Source organism: Gekko japonicus, unplaced genomic scaffold (assembly GCF_001447785.1).
Source record: "Gekko japonicus isolate JY-2015 unplaced genomic scaffold, Gekko_japonicus_V1.1 scaffold403, whole genome shotgun sequence".
NCBI lineage: Eukaryota > Metazoa > Chordata > Lepidosauria > Squamata > Gekkonidae > Gekko > Gekko japonicus.
The window spans coordinates 688,434-707,173 of NW_015175368.1; positions in this window are offsets into that span (position 1 = coordinate 688,434).

Consider the following 18,740-nt stretch of genomic DNA (forward strand, 5'->3'; position numbering starts at 1 on the left):
GGCGGCAGACCCGGCACCGGCGGACCCCCCGGCATCGGCTGTTGCACAGGCACTTGCTGAGGCGGTCTCACCGGCGGCTGGACAGGCACCTGCTGCGCGGGAACTCCCGGTGCTTGCAGCGGAGGTCCCATCAGCGGTTGAGCAGGCATCGGCGGCGTGGGCAATCCCGGTGCAGGAGCAACTTGTTGCTGCGCGGCGTGTGCGTCAAGGAAATTAGCCATTCTAACGTCCATCATTCCCGGCAGACCTTCCATCACATCCTGGAATGCCCGCAACAAGTCTCTCACCGAGTCTTCCAGTTCTGCTAGTCGTTCCCCGGTAGTTTCCTCCGGGATGGGGTCCCGAGGGCGGTAGTCCGGGGGTGGGTCATAGTCCTCTTCCGTTTGGAAGGCTCCGGTGCCCTCCTCATCTTCTGCGTGGCCTCGCGGTCCCGACGGCTCGAACATCCACTCCTCGAGGTCCTGCTTGGGACTCCCCTTCTCCGAGGTAGACCCCGGCTCCGGGAACAATCCCTTGTCAAACAGACTCTCACGTAATCCGCTCCCCCGACGGGAGTACACCTCACGGGTGCCCTGGGTGTTGTACATAGTCCAATCATCCTGCTGGTGAGTCTTCCGCGGACCCCATTGCGAAGGGGTCGGAGGCGGCCAAGACAGATGTGCAGGCAGGCGGGGAATCGCTCCCCCCACGGCACCCTCCATCGAGGCTGCAGTCGTGAACACCAAAGACGCGAAGGTTTGTGGGACCGATCCCGAGTCCCCCTCCGTGTTAGGTAGATTTCCCTCAATTCCGCTCATGATCTTGTCAGATTCGGAACGATAGGAAAAAGGGAGTTCTAACAATATGTTGGATCCCCAAGCATCGAGAATAAATCCACGTTTTCAAGAAAAGCAAAATTTATTTCAAAGCGTTGAAGACATACTCAAACACGTTCTTTGTTAGAACTGGGGATACACAGTTAGGTCAAGCATAATAAAGGAACTTCAAACAGATACAGATCCAATGAATAGCTTTCCCGCTGGCGGGCTAATGAAACGGTTGCGCGCCCAGTCCATGGGAACCAGGCAGAACATCAGACAAAACACAGGTGCAGTACTCATGGGAAAATGAATAGGCAAGCATTACAGCATCTTCTCCCCCACACAACCTCCAGCAGTTATCTTTTGCATTCCAACGCAGGAGCAGGATGATAGAAACCAAGCCGGGTGCAACAGGGAAAGATATGTACACAGAGGTCACAGAAAACAGAATGGCAGCTTGCTTGGACTTCCAGGGGCTAATTTTTTACTCCTCAACTATTTCATATCTCCTTTCTCTGAAATCCCCCCAGCCTCTACCCTTTTTCCTGTGTCCTTTTCTCCTTCCCACCTACTCATTCATTCATCAACCTTTTATCTACTCTCCATCTTCAGCTATATTATTTACTTCATATATATCTTGCCTTCCTCTGCTATGAGGACCCAAAGCTGCTTACTACATTTTTTGTCATTTTATCTCCTTCATTCTCATCTCCTTCATTTTATCCCTGTGAGAAAAGTTATGCTGAAAGTGTGTGACTGGCCCAAGGTCACTCAGTGAGCTCCACAGCAGTGTGGGGATTAAACCCAGGGTTTTCCAGATCCTAGTCTGAAACTCTGACCACTACATCACACTGGCTTTAGCGCAGTGACTGCTGTTGAACAAAGGCAAACAGCCAGGCCTGGGTGAGGAATGCAGTTTGGGTGGTAGCAAGTCACCTGGTGGTTGTTGGTGGGCCTGGCTGCCATGAGTCCTCCTTCAAAAGCAAAACAGCCCTGGAAAGAACCCGCTCCCCTCCCCTGACTGGCTCTTTAGATGACCAGTTCATTATATGTCTGAGATCCCTCTCTTTTTGCTTTCGGTTTTTAATTTTGGGGGGAGGGTATTTTTGCCTTCTTCTTTTTTTTTTTTGGTGCTTGCATGTGTGCAACCAGGCCTGGAAGTCATGGATACCTCTGGAAACTGGAGGACATTCAGAGAAGTGGCTTGATAGCCTGTCTCTGCCTCCTGGCCCTGGTGTTCTTTGGAGGTCTCCCATCCAATACTTGCCAGGGTTGGCCCTGTTTAGCTTCCAAGATCTGATGAAATTGGGCTTGCCCAGGCTATCCAGGTCAGAGCACTTTTAATTTATTTATTTATTTATTTATGTTATATATAGTCCGCCTTACTCACATGGACTTAAGACAGATTACACGTAATGAAGTCAATACAATCAACAAAGTGGGATATTCAATAACTAATGCATTAGGATAGTAGAAGACTGGCACCACCAGAAAGAACAGGCACATAGCATAAATATTAACATGACACATTAAATTACATAATAGGATCCTACTTGCAGCACCCTATATGCAGCAGCAAAGAACCCAAATCCCAATCATTTATCCATGTAAATCTGTGAAACCATTTTGTACTGTGTAGCCTTATTTCCTGAGCAGAAAAACCCTCTTGAATAGTTAAGTTTTGCATAGTTTGTGAAAGGACAGGATAGTGGGAGCTTCCTGACCTCTTTGGATATGCCATTCCACAAGATAGGAGCCATAACAGAGAAAGTACAGGTAAGGGCAGTTGTTGATTTTGCCCATTTTCAGGTTGGCACCTGCAGAAACCCTCATGTACATGAGTGGAGTTGTTCTGGAGGAGCATAGAGAGACAGGAAATCCTGTAAATAAGAGGGGCAAAGACCATGAAGGGCTTTATGTGTGATAGTCAATACCTTAAACTGAGCTTGGTAATAAATGGGAACCAATGGAGCATCTGCAGAATGGGAGCAATGAGCATGCTCCATCTAGCTCCCACTAATAGTTGAGCCATGGTATTCTGGACCAGTTGGAGTTTCTGAATAGATTTTGAGGGGAGGCCAATGTACAGCACATTACAGTAGCCTAGTCTTGATGCTACTATGTCATGGTTACAGGTGGCCATGTCAGGTATAGCAAGGTATCAGGCCATTTTATGGGCTCAGCTGAGTTAGAAGAAAGCCTTTTTTGTAGCTGCATTCACTTGCTTCTTCAGTAATAAAGCTGGAGTCAGTATGACACCAAGGTTTTTAACTGAGTCACCAAGGGTCAGCTGCACTCCATCAAAAGTGGGAATAATGTCCTTCAAGACCTCTGCATTCGCAACCAGCATTACTTCTGTCTTTTCAGGGTCTACTTTCAATTTGTTGACTTCTAGTGAGTTAACCACTGCAGATGGACAGTAATTCAGGACCTCTACTGCATCACCAGGAGATTTGGATAAAGATATATAGAGCACACTGATGACAATCAAACCCCCAACTATGAATGGTTTGCTGTAAGGGCTTTACATAGAGATTAAAAAGCATGGGGGATAGAATTGTGCTCTTTGGAACCCCACAAGATAAGTCCCACACTGATGATGACTGGTTTCCAATAGCAACCCTTTGAGTCTGATCCATGAGGAATGATTTGAACCAGTTCATCTCATATCCCCAGATACCTACTTTTGCCTCCAGGTTCCTCAACAAGATGGCATGATCTACAGTATCAAAGGCTGCAGATAAACCCAACAAGGGCAACAGATAAACCCAACAAACCCAACAGTGGCTTTTGTCTACACTCCTATGGAGGTAATCAATTAAAGCTAGAAGAACCATCTCTGTACCATAGCTTGGCCTGAAATCACACTGAAAAGGGTCTAGAGCAGATGAGTTATTCAAGAAGACGTGGAGTTGGTTAGCTACTACTCTCTCAGTCACTGTGCCCAGAAAGGGTAGTTTAGAGACAAGGCAATAATTGGCCACATTATTTTTCTGTAAGGATGTTGGGGGTTTTTTTTAAAGTACTGGCCAAATAACTGCCTCGAGTGGTCAAGGGAAGGTGACCTGGGTTAATGAGGACAGATCAAGATGGGTAGCCATGTTAAGCTATCTGTAGCAGTAGAAAATATTAATGAAATTTGTGGCAAGGTATGAGGTTTCATGAGTCACTGCTCTAAAGAAGTGAGCAGTGACTCACAAGAGCTCTTATCCTGCCACAAATGTTGTTAGTCTTGAAGGTGCTACTGGACTCTTGCCCTTTTCTACTGAGTTAACAATAGATGTTATAAGAGATAGTTTATGATAGATGCTGAGGATTTGTTAATGTGTGTCATGGGCCAGCCAGCTGCCACCTCTTTCTCCTTGGAGGAATCAGAAGAATTGGGCCCCGCATCAATGGAATTCCCACCTGAGCAGCCAGATGCGGCAGCAGACACAACAGGGGAAGCATTGGGAAGTGAGAACACTTTCCAGTCATGTCTGGGCTACTTTTTCCTTCAGGATAAGAAAGAGAGGCCACCGAGGCTGGCATCCCCACCAGCCTTTCCTGAGCCAGCAGAGTGTAGAATGAGAGAGTGCATGATCGTTCATGAGAGACAATGAAGTGCCCGCCTGGCTGCTCAGCAATGATCAGGATTAATTCTTGGAGTTGAGTCCTTGCAGGACCTGGACTGTGTAGGAAGGGTACTGGTTTTGGTGGTCCAGATCCTTCTTTAGTTAGCAGAGTGCACTTTGCTTTAACGCAGCAGTGCTTTGTCCCAAATCTACAATGTGCTTGCAAGATTACAAAGTTGCACAGAGCAATGTTTCAGTTTGAAATAAAATAATCTACTTTATTCTAGAAATACATACTTGATAGTGCAGGGTAGAGATGTAGATGCAGCTCCTATGCTATCTAGTTAGGACATGGAAGCAGATGCTGAGAAGCATCCTGCTTCTCCATTTTGTGTGCACGGAAGAGAGAAGAGTGAAGATGGAAGGAAGCTGCTTTTTCCTAAAGAGTATTGATCTACACTTCACAGGGATTCTCAGTGACAGTAGAGTAAATAGGAAGATGCTTGCCTATCTGCCTGCAACTCTGTGGTCACTTGCTTCTGGAGGCTGAGACACTGGGACATCACATTTGGTACTTCCAACAGACTGATAGGGAAACAGTAAAAGACCTGCACCTGTTGGAAGGTAAGGAGTGGCACCTGGGCCTCGAGTGATGAGCAAAAGAGGCAGATAAAAGGAACATGCTGAGCAAGGCTTGGTGTGGAAGCAACCTTGCTTGCTGCCCTCTGTGTGCTGACCTGCTTAGCAAACAGATCTCTGCCTTGATCCTGCTGCCTTGTACTTTGGCAACCTGTGCTTGCTTTTGAAGCTTGGGACCCAGACCCTGTGTCCTGCATCTGTTCCCAAGTCTGACCTCTGGACTGGACCTTTGAATCTCTGACTCCATGCTGGCTTGTAGACCTTGCTCCTCTATCTTGCTATACTTGCTGTCTCTGTATTTGTGTATCCCAGAAGCCCCAGACAGAGCAACAACGCCAGGCTTAGCCCTGAATGTGACAATGTGGTTCTTACATGATTTTATCAGCCAGGAGGCGCAAGAACCTTGTCCACATCCATCAAGGAAACTGGGTCAAAAAGATCCATAAGTAGCCCAGGTGGTGTGTTAGGGCTTTCTTTTGGAGTACCTATGCTATGACATCCAGATCAGAATATGTTCTCCAGATTTGTTAGCAAAAAACTTGGAAAATGTATTACAGCTATTTGTTTATTCCTGGGAAATTAGAGGCTTATAATTAAGCAGCAGTAAGTGCTGAGCTTCGTTGAAGAAGAAGAAGAATGGGTTTTTATATGCTGCTTTTCTCTACCCTAAGGAGTCTCAGAGTGGCATACAATTGCCCTCTCTTCTTCTCTCCACAACAGGCATCTTGTGAGGTAGGTGGGGCTGGGAGAGTTCTGAGTGAACTGTGACTGGCCCAAGGTCCCCCAGCAGGCTTCATATGAAGGAGTAGGGAATCAGATTAGAGTCTGCCGCCCTTAACCACTACACCATGCTGGCTCTCCAGTTACATAGTTGGGATGAATGTGAATAAGCTGATGCTATAATAGTTGAGAAGTAACCTTTCTTTGCTGCTGTCACCGCTGTTTCATAGGTCTTACAATGAGCTCTACAGCACAATCTGTCAGATTCAGCATAAGTTCAGTGCCATTCTAAACATCTCTCAACTTTTCTCAGATCATCCCACAGGTAGAAAAGGTTGATGAGGGGCAACTTTGTTGACAGCTTCAAGAAGTTTTATGTTCCATGTTCCTACCATAGCCTCAACAGAACATGTGTTTGAAAACATTAAATCCCCCAAGGGTCTCTGGAATCCAGTAGGATTCATGAGCCTCCGTGGACAGACCATTTTAACTTGGACCCCTCTCATGCAGAGTGTCAGGGCCACGTTCACCTTGGCTTTAAATAGGTAGTAGTCAGACCATGGTTCAAGGTGAATCTTCAGCCCTGAAATCCCAAACCTCCCCTCAAGGCTCAGTGCAAAATATTAAGTCCAGGGTGTGACCTATTTTTTTGTGTTGGGCCAGTCACACTTTGGTAGAGACCCAAAGCTATAAAATCAAAGAAGCTATAAAATCCTGAGTTGGTCTTGATGAGGTATAGTCAGCATGAATGTGAGACAAAACACCTTGTTTCCTCCCAAGAGTTAATGTGAATATTAGTGGATCTACTGCCGCTTTGCAAGTGTCTTGTAATTGGACATCTGCTTATAGTATTCTTAACTCTTTCAAGGCCAGGATCAAGAATGTGGTAATTAGCTTTTCCTAAAAACCTGTGCTCCATAAGATGGGAGGGGGGAACAGGAATGATGTTGTAATTTTCCAGAGAATTCCTGTGAGCGTGTTCCTTGATTGGATTTGGAGCATCACCTGACACCTGAGGGCAAGAGACTATAATTGAGCTATAGACCAGGTGGGAGGGGGCTAACTTCATGATTTTGCAGGACAGAGGCCTGAATTATGCAAACTGTAGCAAATGCTTGGACTCTGAAACTTCAAGACTGTGTTATCTAATATCAGGTACCTGTGTGTTAGACAGCAAAGTTAGCATTCTTGTTTTTATGCTACCTGATTATGGAGACTGTGTCCCCTTTGTGTCATTCAATAAACCATTGTGTATTCTTTTTTTAAAAAAAAAGGTTTAGTTTCTTGTGTACACTTAGCTTCAGGGACCCACAGGTCTGAGAACTGCTGGCCTGCCAAAGGGGCAGTGGTTCAGAGGGACCTAGGTCTGGTTTCTTGTCAATGAATGCTGAACCTCAGAACAATCAGTCTAGGAAGCTCCAGCACCACATTTGACAACACTTCTGTCAACCCTTGGAGGGTGCCACTGGGAAACTGGGTGGCCATTGGACAATTAGAGTGCTTAATCTATCCTTAGTCCCTAGTATAAGGAGTGTAGAGTCAATGATAGTGATAGTCTGTATTGGAAGTCTGCAGAAATTGAAGGACTCACAGGATAATAGCTGCACCACTTCCTCCCCAGCCATTTGTGTGGGTTTGGTGGAGGACTATGTAACCAGGGGATGTTAGTTGGGACATGAGAATTTCACAGTTACTTAAATATTTATGTTAGGATTAGTTCCTATGTTTTCCCCAAAGAAGAAGAGATTGGATTTATACCCCGCCCTTCACTACCCAAAGGAGCCTCAGAGCGGCTTACAAACTCTGTTCCCTTCCCCTCCCTACAACAGACACCCTGGCTGATTTCACACTAGAGCTGCATCAATGTTGCGCCACCGTTTGCCCCGATACTATGGGTCAATTTCACACCCGAAGCTGCGGGGCTGCATTTGACCTGCGGCTTCGCCCAATTTCCTCTGCAGTTTCGTGATCCTCAAAAAACAGGATCACGAAACTGTGAGGGAAATTGGGCAAAGCCGTGAGTCAAAATGCAGCCCCACAGCTTCGGGTGTGAAATTGACCAATAGTATCGGGGCAAACGACGGCATAACATCGAGGCAGCTCTAGTGCGAAATCAGCCCCTGTGAGGTAGGTGGGGCTGAGAGAGCTCTTGACAGAAACTGTTCTTTTTCAAGTACAGCTCTAACAGAACTATGGCTTGCCCAAGGTAATCAGGTGCAAGTGGAGGAGTAGGAAATCAAACCCGGTTCTACCAGATTAGAGTCCGCACACTTAACCACTACACCAAACACTTCAGTAAACTTTCTTTGTGTGTTCTCTAACTCTTTTGTTTTCTAGAAGACTGGTGCACTTTTCAGTACCCGAACCCATTATCTTGAAACACTAGTACTCGTCTTGAATTTTTAACTGACTCTTAAAGTCTCCAAAAGTGGTTTCTAACCAGACCAGGGATCTCATCAGTCTTCAGAGATAACTCCCTGGTTTACTGGGTAGGGAAATTCTCTTCTCTCTGAGATCTATCCCCCTTCAATTTCTCATTTTACTCTCTATGTTTCCAATCTGACTATGCCTTTTATCAAACAGTTTGAATTTATTATGTATTTAATTGAAAAAGTTAATAAAATCTCTATTAAAAAAAAAGATCTATCCCCTTTCCTTGGCCTGAATGGGAGCCTTTGCCTATTTCCCAAACTTCCTTGCCACCTTCCCCCCCAGTTCTCCTGTCTGTGTTAAACTGTTCTCAGTCAGGGCTGAATTCCAAAACTATCAGCACTTGACTCTTCTCAGCTAGGACTGAAATCAGACTGAATTCAGTCAATGCAGAAATCTGAGTGAATCTCTCCTCAGCATGCAGCTCTGTCCAGACTTTCTTTGCTCAGCTAATGCTAATCAGATTGCTTGGGGCAGCCTGTCACTCAAGGTTCTCTGTTTCTGTGAAGAATTAACCCTTCACAGGTCTTCAGCTGTTTGTACAGCACTTCTGAGCTTCTTAAAAGTGCAGTGCATCAAACTGACTTAAAGCTGCATCCTATTTCCCATTGGAAGGCATAGCTCTAAGTAATACATACCACTTTTGTAGATATATATATGCTTTATAAACTCAAGTCAGCTAAATGCTGAATAACATTAGCTTTTTGAACTCAAATACATTTTCTAATCTGAAAATTGTTTAAGTATATCATACCTCATAACCTGCACTGGTATCATATGTTCTGAAATATAGCTAAGAGGATTTGGGAGGGAATCTATTTTTTACAATTTGTCCCTCACCCACTTCAGGCAGGAAAATATTGGAATGCATGAATATTTATTATATTAGTAATTTGCATCCAGTGTCCAAACCTTGTCCTGCAGGTACTAGCATTCCTTATAAATGTTCAAAAACTCTGATGATGGGTCATTGAGCACTGTATCTAGCACCCAATCTGTAGCACCCTATCTAGGTGGCCAGAGGACAAATCAATTGAGTGAATAAACAGCCAACAGCATGATTAATTAATTCATATATTAATATTTCATATCCCATGAAACTCATTCAGGACTGATTGGATGTAACTTTCATAGAGCTTCAGATTTCTTGAATGGGGTTGTTTGCTCCTGTAAAAGACAGGATGTATGAAAAAGATCCTACAATTTATACTGTTTTAGCACATGGATCTTGCATAGGGCTGCCAAGTGGGGGTGGGGGGCGGGTAAACTTCTGCTTTGGAGGCCTGATTTCCACCGCCGCAGAATCAGGCCCCGGGGGAACTCCACCCCCTGAAGCGCAGCGTGGTTGCGTCACCAGAGGTGATGCAACCACGTCAATCACGTTGGAGGCGTGGCCCCAATTGTCGGAGGGAAAACCCCTCAGACAGTCAGGGCCACGTCCCCTATGTGAGCGATGTAGCGCGTCACTTCCTGTGACGTGTTGGTGGTGAGCGTGCGCTTTGTGCACACATGCATCGCCGGAGAGCTCCCGGAGCCCGGCGAGGAACCCCCGCTGCCAAGGTAAGTAGACTTGGCAACCCTAATCTTGCACCAGATGATGAAAAAATTTCTCCCATTTAACCCCCCCACACAAGTATAGGTACAAAAGAGATATGATAATAGCCTCACTGCATATAGTTTTGTGACTAGAACAAGAAAACTATTCTCAGAATGAAAACAAAATCATGACTTCACTGGCCTAACAACTGAATAGAATTCTGACAAAAGCAACTTAATGTATGAGTGCAAGGGGCTATAAAAGAGGTGCTTACTTAATAATGATAACTAGGGAGAGTCTGGTAATGAACAAATATTATCTGAGAAGCATTAGAATCACTAAGGGAATGAAATTACTGATGTAAATGTATCTCTGGCTCAATTTGTTTCTGTTAGGGCCAGGCCTAATCTAGCATTTAATATGAAAATATAAGACATTGGAATACATGATTGAATTCAGATGTGAGTGTGTACCGACTTTTCTCTAAATGCACTTAGACGTGAATTAAATGGAAAGTGAATTTCAGTATCTTAAACTGTTATGGTTCCAATTAAATAGCCACACAAGAGAGCTCATAGAAAGAACAACCCTGCTTCTCATTGTTATTTGATATTAGGATTTTGATTATAAAAGGAATTTGAGGTACAAGGCTTTTTATTTTCCTTAGCCCATTGTCTGATGTTAACGTGAGATAATTTAGAGCTTAAAAAAAAGACAATAAGGATTCTTGGTCACATTACTGGAATGATGTCCTGCTAACTGGACTGAGATGAGGCTGACCTGTTTCAGGTACAGGGTATCATGCTGAACCAGCAGGAAATAGATTCAGGTGGGTGGCCATGTTGATTGGAAGCAGTAGAACAGAGTTTGGTCTTAAAGGTGCCACTGAACTCAAATTTTATTTCAATGGCAAGAAAAGAAATGCAAACAGTGAATTTTTTCTTTCATTTAACTTTGTATATATAATCATCGGCTGATTAGGCAGTTGGTTCCCTTTCTCGAACACAATGACCTGGCAATGGTGATCTACACGATGGTCACCTCAAGATTGGACTACTTTAATGCTCTCTACATGGGGCTGCTCTTGTCGCAAATCCAGAAGCTGCAACTGGTGCATATGTGGCAGCCAAGCTATTGATGGGTCTCCCTGTGCGGGAGCATATCCACCGCACTGGCTGCCAATAGCATACTGGATTCGCTTCAAGGTGCTGGTTTTGACATTTAAAGCCCTATATGGTCTGGGAACTGCCTATCTGAGGGACTGCCTTTCCCTGCATGTTCCCCAGAGAGCACTGAGGTTGGCGTCTCAAAATCATTTGGCCCTCCCTGGACCGAAAGATGCCAGACTGGCCTTGACCAGGGCCAGGGCCTTCTCAGTAGCGGCTCTACACTGGTGGAATGAGATCCTGGAAGACATCAGGGCTCTGCACGACCTCTTACAGGTCCACAGGGCTTGCAAAATGGAGCTTTTCCACCAGGCCTTTGATTAGGAGCCACTACCAATAACAACTATGGTAAGGCCCTTTATGTCAACATCAACAGCCTATGATATACTGGATACTGATTTTGGCCATATTTTTTGTTACCATCTTATTATGGCCTAATGGGTATGTTACCACCAGCAGCACTTTATTTATTTGTATTGGTTATCTGTTATGCATATGAGTTTTTCCTGATGTGGCTTTGTGTTTAATGTATCTGTGTTTTAATGCCTTTTAACTTGTTAATGTAAGCCACCCTGAGCCTGCCTTAGCAAGAAGGATGGGATACAAATAAAATTAAATAAATAAATAAAATAAAATTCTAAGATGCTATCCAATCATGAGAACCAGCATAGTATAGTGCTTGAAGTGTTGGACTATGATCTTGGAAGTCCAGGTTCAAATCCCCACTCGTGCCATGGAAGCTTACTGGGTGACCTTGAGCCAATCACATTACTCTCAGACTAGCCCTGATGTGGATAGGCCCAGGATAGCCTGATCTTGTCAGATCTCAGAAGCTAAGCAGGGCTGATATTAAGGCAGGCAATAGCAAAACACCTTCAAATATCTCTTGCCTTGAAAACCCTACAGGGTCATCATAAGTCAGCTGTGACTTGACAGCAAAAAAAAATCATCACACCACTCATATTCTGAGCAGGCACTTGGGACAGTTTCTGTTCTCCATTTTGAAGCCCAAGAGCTGACCATCCCAAACATCTAAAGGGCATTTTTGAGAGCTAGGAGTCTGTCTTTGTACGAAATTCTGTTAACTAACACTAGCCCAAGAATTAGAAATTAGTGATTGCAAGCATCACCAGACTGGAGGTTAAGAAACACATAAACCCTCCACCTCCCATTGTTTCCAAGGACTAAATTCAACCCAGAGATTCTCTGTAGTAGAAACTGAAGGGGGGCATTTTTGCAAACTCAGCAGAACCAGTGCAATATATAGAGCACCCAGCAGAACCAGTGCAATCACGGAGTGCCCAGCAGAACCCAGTGTCATTGTGACAATGCCAGCTGATGTCAAGCACAGAATCACAGTCCAGGCAAGGGGAGTGTTGGAAGCCAAGAAAAACCAGTGCAATCTACAGTGCCCAGCAAACCCAGTGCCTTCTGTTCATAATATTATCAAAGATTTGCTATTATACTACTCTTAAATGCATTCTGTCACCAAGCAGGATAGAAGTGAGAAGGTCTTGAGACCAAGAAGTGAAAATAATGGGGGTGGGCAGAAAAAATAGGTGAAGGGAGACAGAAATGAATGAGAAATGTGTGGAAAAGAAAGAGAGAAATTAAGACCTTAGTCCTGTTGGGTTTGCATTGTGACAGTGGCACTGCTTCTGCTCTGTGAGATAGCAGGTCCTGCTCCAGTGACAAAGTATCTCAGCTCCAGTGACAAAGTGTCTGGAATGAGGGAATAAACAGGCATGTTTAGCAGACCTATGAGGAGAGGGTACATGACATTATATATATATATTCTAAGCTTTAATTTAAAATTCTATCAAGATGGACTAAGTGAAAAGGTTTAAGAACAGGAAGAAAAGAGGAAGTGATTGGATTTATACCTCTACCCAAAGGTGTCTCAGAGCGGCTTACAGACTCCTTTCCTTTCCCCTCCCCACAACAGACACCCTGTGAGGTAGGTTGGGCTGAGAGAGCTCTGACAGAAACTGCTCTTTTTCAAGAACAGCTCTTATCAGAACTATGACTTGCCCAAGGTTATCCAGCCAAGTGCAAGTGGAGGAGTAGGGAATCAAACCCAATTCTCCCAGATTAGAGCCCGCGCACTTAACCACTACACCAAATTTAAAATAGTAAAGAGGACAAATAGTTAAAAACACCTTTAAGTACCAACATACAACTTCTCAGTGTTGTAGCTGCTCAAACCACTTAGATGTAACTAATTTTAGTTCTAATTTTAGTTCTGTTCCCATAGTAAGGACAGCAAATAGTTAAAAATATCTTTAGGTACCAACATCGGGTAACTTCTCAGTGTTGTAGCTGCTCAAGCCACACAGGTGTAGCTAATTTTAGTTCTGATCCAAGAGTAAGGACAGCAAATAGTTAACAGTATCTTTAGGTACCAACATCAGGTAACTTCTCAGGGTTGTAGCTGCTCAAACCACACAGGTGTAGCTAATTTTAGTTCTAATTTTATTTCTGTTCCAATATTCTTGTCTAATTCTAACTTGATTTGTTGTAGCTGCTCAGGCTACTCAGGTGTAGCTAATTTTAGTTCTAAACAGGTTCAGAGGTTCTTAGTTACTTTTACTACAGTACAGGAAGAGTTAAACAGAGGGTCAAACAAAGGCCAAGGATTAAAACTGAGGTCACAGGTCTTTCTTAAATTCTAATATCACTTTGGAATTTACTACGCCTATAGATTAAAATACTAATACCATAGGCTGGTTCTACAGCTGGCATTCACTCCACATTTTCTCAACACTAAGGAAAAGGTGCAGCTCAAAACCACATTGAAATACCCCAGGTCAATGCCGTACTGACTGCAAAGTCACCCCTGAACAGCCATAAAACAGCCACAAATCTATGCAGAAGGCACAATAAAGTCTGATGGTCAAAAAAGTGAAAGCAGCATGCAGTGAAGAGGAGAATTTCTGAACCAACATGGGTTTGCTGAAATTATTTATTTATTTATTTAAACCCCGCCCTCCCCGCCAGAGCAGGCTCAGGGTGCTTTACATATATGCAGTAGCTAAAAACAACAATATAAATAAAGGCATTAAAATCTTAAAAACAACAACATAAGGTGCTAGTGAACAATTTAAGTAGTGATGGTGAAGGCAGAGTAGCATCAACATACTAGTAAATGCAGCTGGTGTTTGATTTTAAAGTCGGCGGAACTCAGGCTGTCGGTGATGGTATTGGGCCCAGGACCTTGATGTATTGGGTGCGGCTCCTTAATTAAAGACCTGGTGGAAGAGCTCCATCTTGCAGGCCCTGAGGAACTTTAAAAGGTTCCGCAGGGCCCTGAGGTCTTTCAGGAGCTCATTCCACCAGCCTGGAGCTCTTACTGAACAGGCCCCGGCCCTAGTTGAAGGAAATAACAGAGGGAAATGCCAATGCAGAATCACCCATAATACCAGGACTCAGGTGAATCAAGTGAACAGGCCAAGAGGCCATCATACAGTAGCAAAACACTTTTTAATGAGCATTTTCCCAGACTGCTCTTCAAAAATATACATAAAGCTCTTCAAAAACATACATAAAATCTGTCGAGAATAGGTGACTGGGCGTCAACGTGCCAAATGGGGTTCAATGTGGCCAAGTGCAAAGGGATGCACATTGGAGCAAAAAATCCTAATATAAATACACATTGATGGGGTCTGAACTGGCAAAGACTGACCAAGAGAGAGACCTTGGAGTCATCATAGATAACTTAATGAAAATGTCCAGATAGTATGCAACTGCAATAAAAAAGGCCAATGCTATGGTGGGGATTATTAGGAAGTGAACTGAAAACAAATCAACCAGTATCATAAATCATGAAAACAAATTAGCCAGTATAAATCAAAGGTGCAACCTCATTTGGAATACTGTGTACAGTTCTGGTCACCACACATCAAAAAGGATATTATAGCATTGGGAAAAGTGCAGAAAAGGGCAACTCGAATGATAAAAGGGTTGGAACACTTTCCCTATGAAGCAAGGTTAAAGCACCTGGGGCTCTTTAGCTTGGAGAAACTAAGACTGAGGGGTGACATGATTGAGGTTTATAATGTTATGCATGGGATAGAGCAGGTAGAGAAAGAAGTACTTTTCTCCCTTTCTCACAATACAAGAACTTATGAGCACTCAACGAAATTGTTGAGCAGTTGGGTTAGAATAGATAAAAGGAAGTACTTCTTCACCCGAAGAGTGATTAACACATGGAATTCACTGCCACAGGAGGAGGTGTCAGTGGCTAGAAGCATGGACAGCTTCAAGAGAGAATTAGATAAGCATATGGAGCAGAGATCCATCACTGGCTATTAGCCACAAAATATAGATAGGAACTCTCAGTCTGGGGCAAGTGATGCTCTGTATTCTTGGTGCCTGGGGGGGGCAACAGTGGGAGGGCTTCTAGTGTCCTTGCCCCACTGCTGGACCTCCTGATGGCACCTGGTGTTTTTGGCCACTGTGTGACAGGGTATTGGACTAGATAGGCCATTGGCCTGATCCAACATTTGGCTTCTCTTATGTTATGTTTCCACGCAAAATATTTTTTGCACAAAATTTAGAACAGTCGATACAAAACAAAGGGTTTTTTTAAGTGTTTGAGGATGCTGTTTACAATTTGCAAGCAATTTATGATTCAGTTGGAGTCAATATTTCCTGCCAAAGGGATATATCCTTATTCAAGATGTACATAATATGCCCATGATAAACTGGTTTCTGTAACTTAGAATAAAGAAACCCTTGAAACTAAATTTTCAAAAGGAGACAATAGCATATAATGCATATATAGCTTTAGAAATAGCCATGAAATTGATGTACTATCTAATGATCTTTTCTATCTCCAACTTTTATGATCTATGACAATAAAGATTTTTATTGTTTCAAAATACTGAGAAAATCATTATTTCAGATAGAAAATGCTTTCTTCTCTGTATATGTATTAGTCTTAAATTGACATTGCAATATGACACGTTCAAAATTTGATGGCTTTAGAATGATCTGAAATAATTCATTAAAAATGTCTGCATTTCCAAAAATACATTACAAGTTAAAAGAGAAAAATCAGCCATCTGGGAATTGTTTCCTTTTAAGTTTCTTGGTTTTGGCAGATCTTTCAGTATCTGGGAACCTTTTTTTGCAGTTTCTCTGTATCGCACAAACTGTTGTCATCTGTTGTAAGAAGAATTTGATGGACTATTATTCTTTGATCTCTCACACCAATACAAAAAAGACCGACACTGGCATTGCTGGCTAAAATATAGTGTTCTTAGCTTTGTCTCATGTGAGAATCAAAATAAGGAGTAATTTAAGAGTAATCAAGACAGGAAAATGAAGTTTATTTATTTAAAACATTTTTATACTGCCTGTGAACTCAAATAGGGTCACTGAGGCAGCAAACATCAAAACATTTCAACATAAGGACATTAGAGACATTAAAACAGCATTTAAAATAGAGTATGCATGAAATATTTAAACAATTGGGGGAAAACATAAACACACATAACACAACCAGGGAAGAGGGTCAATAACAATTACTGAGGGTAATACTAACCCTGCCCCAACATCCACCTGTTGGTGAAAGACAATGATAGAAGGAGACAGACAAATCTCCCGGAAGGGGGGAGAATTCCAAACTTTTGGTGCCACAACCAAGAAGGCTCTTGTCTACCGCAGGATACCTCCTGTCTAGCCTCAGAGGTGGAGGCACCCAAAGCAGGGCTTCCAAAGATGACTGGAATGGATAACTAGGTTCATATGGGAGAAGACAGGCCTTCAGGTATACTTGCCCCAAGCCATATATGTTAAGGTCAATGCCAGTACCTTGAATCAAGCCTGGAATCAAATTGGGAGTCAGCACAGATCAAACAAGAGCAGAGCAATATGGTCCCTATGACCCACTCCAGTCAACATTCTGATTGCAGCCATCTTTAGCTTCCAGACAGTCTTCAATGGCAGCCACAGCCCACAAGTAGAGCACATTACAATGATCTATATAATGTATATGTTAACATGGAACATCCAGCTACACTCACATTATGGTATTGGAAGATATGGGAGACTTGTGTATTGGGAAAAATTACATATCAGATTAGTCAGTATGAGTTAAATCCACCACACAATGACTTTGCAGAAGTGTGGTTTATTATATTAGATTTTTTTGTCACAGCTTGAGGAAATATCCAAATGCTCAAAATCTTTATACTTACATTATGTACATTATATTACAGTGTCTCCTGATGGTACAGTCTTATGCTATCTGTTGGTACCTGTAGTTAAGCTGCTGCTGCAGGCAATGGCATATTTGTTGTTGTTGTTGGTGATACTCCATACTTTAGGTTTCATCCATGCACTATGGGTACAGTAACTATACATGGAAGGATCCCCATAAGGAAAAAGAGAGAGATTTATCCACATAGTTTGCACATATAGATTTGTTTGTTTAGAAATTGTGTATGTCACTTCTCCAAATATGATGATATGATGATGATATGATGATTATATGATGATTATATCGGAATTGCCCAACCCTGCAAGTGGGCTCTGGGTGATTTACAGCATTAAAACAGATAAAATGCAATCAACATGATAAAGTTATTACAATGCACTAATAAAACAACCATTTCAAATGGCGATCAACCCTCTTTTTTTTGCTGGCTGGCATGTTCTTTACTTAAGGTGGCTCACAAAGTAAAAACAATACAATAAAATCATAACTACAACAATATAAGAATTATCAATATTAAACCAAACCATGAAAAACAAGTTGTGGGCATATATCCATTTAAAATATCATTCCACAGCCTAAAATGATATCCATAAAACAGGTCTTAGGTATAATGTATAAGAGAAAGTCCCCTCACCCTAAAATCAATGCCCAGGACAAACTGCTGGACCTAGAGACAACAACTTTGGGGAGAGCGCTCCTACCATAGCATAGCTGCTGTCATGCCTGCCCCTGCTGATGCCATGCCTGCCCTTGCTGATGCCCCTGAGGAGGCACCTGCCAGCCAGGAGCCTGTGGACTTACAGGCTTTTGAGGACAGTACTGCAGCAGAAAGGCTAAGACTGGATCCTGTAGCTGAAAGCTATCTAAGTGGTGAGGAGGATAGAGCCTCCCAGGGAACACCTGCAAGGGATCAGTCTCTGCTGCAGCCCAGTAATTCATCATCAGACTTGCCTCCACCTGTAACCAGGCTCCGGAATGTAAGGAGACAGCAGCTGAGAGAGTGAAGGCAGAATGCACGCATGCGTGCCAGAAGATCTCTTAGCCCTGAATATTGACAGGATCCTGACCTCGCTCCCGGCTAGCTAATGAGTTGATTAGCTAGCACAGTATATCTGCAAGTCTGTTGCCAGCAGTCATTTGTGCTGGCAAACATCGTTTGTTCAGGACCTGAATCCTTGCATCTCTGCTCCAGACCTTGTGGAATTCTTATCGGCTTGATCCTCGGCTTTTTACCCTCAGCTTTGTTGACCCTGCGTTCATCTCTGACTCCTCTGGTATCATTGTGATTATGGACTTGAAACTTTGGTATGTCTGACCCTGCTTTTGGACTGTGATTTAAACCTGTTTGAACCTTGCTACCTGATTTGCTTGGCTTGACCTTGGACTGTTCCTGGACTTTTGCTTGCTTGCGTCACGCCCCCTGGTCCTGCCGTGACAGATTACCAGCAGCACCCACAACGCTCACACATCCCCACCATGGAAGACGGAGCAACCGGAGGTGTGGACCCCATGGAGGAAATGCTAGCACAGGTACAGCACTTAACTCAAGCTGTGATTGCTTTGCAACAACAGGCTGCTACAAATGCTGTTGCTGTAGCAAATGCTGGCACACCTCCCCCACGTTGCCCAATAAATCCTCCTGATCGTTTTGGTGGGAATGTTGATGAGTTCCAG